This window comes from Colobus angolensis, unplaced genomic scaffold (genome assembly GCF_000951035.1).
Source record: "Colobus angolensis palliatus isolate OR3802 unplaced genomic scaffold, Cang.pa_1.0 Scaffold38, whole genome shotgun sequence".
In the NCBI taxonomy this organism is placed as follows: domain Eukaryota; kingdom Metazoa; phylum Chordata; class Mammalia; order Primates; family Cercopithecidae; genus Colobus; species Colobus angolensis.
Window position 1 is genome coordinate 734,729 of NW_012117154.1, and position 1,799 is coordinate 736,527.

General features: G+C 58.7%; 1 pseudogene across 1 annotated transcript in view; it reads left to right on the plus strand.

The window, feature by feature from the left end:
* The first annotated feature begins 465 nt into the window (after nucleotides 1-465).
* Nucleotides 466-1,799, plus strand: part of LOC105520348 — a 19,258-nt pseudogene continuing 17,924 nt past the window's right edge. Inside the window, exon 1 of the transcript XR_001003117.1 lies at nucleotides 466-598. The product of XR_001003117.1 is annotated as a Down syndrome critical region protein 9-like (transcript). The remainder of the gene's footprint in view (nucleotides 599-1,799) is intronic.

Here is a 1,799-nt window from a genome sequence, read left to right on the forward strand (position 1 = left end):
AGCTTCATGTCCTGAAGTGCCACCTCATTCCCGCGGGGTGAGCCAGCGGCCTCTGAAAAGAGGAAGCCATTGAACAGATCACACTGTGCCTCCTGCCGCTGGCCACCGCCCCAGCGCCAGCATGACTCCGGCTTTGATTGGGGCCTCATTGGAGTCCACATCGCTTTTGCTTCCAGTTTCCAAACTGCCACCACCTCGAAACTGCCAGACCTTTGAAAGCTGAGGCACAGTGCCTTACCCTTCCTTCAGAGGACTGTCCAGCTCCCCCTCCTCCCTCCCCGACGGGGGACCTCTCCTAAGGGAGGGGTCTGGTGTCCTCAGCTGGCTCCTCTCCACCTTCGCTTCTACCCGGGGGCTTCAGTACATCTGGCTTTATCTCCGGGGTGAGCCATGCAGCCCTGGTCATCTGGACGGGCCACTGAACTCCGCACATTCACCTGTTCACTGGCTCATCCATTCATTCATCCGGTCTCCCATGCACTGCACTGTTCTAGGTGCTTCCATACAAGGGGGGACAGAGGAGACAATGGAAGGCCTCAGCACTGCAGGAGGGGAGACGGATGTCATCTACAGTCGCACAATACATAGGAGGTCACGGGTGATCCCGAGGAAAATGGAGCTGGGAAGGGGATGAGGGAGTCTGTTTGTCTAAACTTGACCCAGGTTTAGACGGAAGCCAGGGACAGCGTCATCTGAGTGCAGCCTGAGGGATGAGGGAGGAGGGATGGGGGAGGAGGTAAGGGAGGGCAGGGGGCGCGGGCAGTCAGGCAGAGAAGCCAGAGGAGCAATGCCTGGCAGGGTGTCTCCAGAGCCCTAAGAGGCCAGAGCTGCTCTTTGATTGGGGGATTGTACAGAGGTGGAGATTCCCAGGGGGCGGATGGGGATGGGAGGGGGGTAGTGGCCTGAGCCTGGCAGCTCGGGGATTCATCCGGCAGGCAGTGCAGCTTGTTGGTCAGCCTCATGAAATGCTGGTTCCACATGTGGCCTTAGACTCTGGGGACTTGGTCTGGGGCCAGGTAGGGGGCATTTCTGATGCGATGTCACCTGTGTTACTCTATCCATCAGGGCCTGATGGAGCCCCTGCTTCCTCCAACACCCCCACCCCCTTTCTCCCATGGCTTAATATTGACCTAGTCAGGCCTGCCAGTGGATCTACCCTGCAGGGCCATGGGAACACCCATGGATCCCCAGTCCTGGCCCAAGCACCTGCCCTCACTGCTACCTGCCCCAGGCCATCAGCCTCATTCTCACTTGACCTCCTCACACCTGGTTTCACTGGAGCCTGAACCAGCCCCGCAACCCCTTCCCAAGCTCCCATCTCCCCCTGCCACAGCCTTGCTCCCTGCAGCAGGGGCCTCAAAAGTTAGTCAGTCTCTTGGAGCGCTGGGATTAAATGAATGTGCCTTGCCAGCAGCAAGGCTGGGGGAGGGGCGCCCGCCATTGCTGAGGCTTAAGTAGGTAAACAAAGCCGCTGGGAAGCTCGAACTGGGTGGAGCTCACAGCAGCTCAAGGAAACCTGCCTCTCTCTGTAGACTCCACCTCTGGGGACAGGGCTCAGCTAAAAAACAACAGGGGAAGCAGCACAGGCCTGTGCAGACCCGAAGGACTTGGTCTGACAGCTTTGAAGAGAGCAGTGGATCTCCCAACACGGAGGCTGAGATCTGAGAAGGGACAGACTGCCTGCTCAAGTGGGTCCCTGACCCCTGAGTAGCCTAACTGGGAGACATCCCCCACTAGGGGCACTCTGACACCCCATACCTCACATGGTGGAGTACATCCCTGAGAGGAAGCTTCCAAAG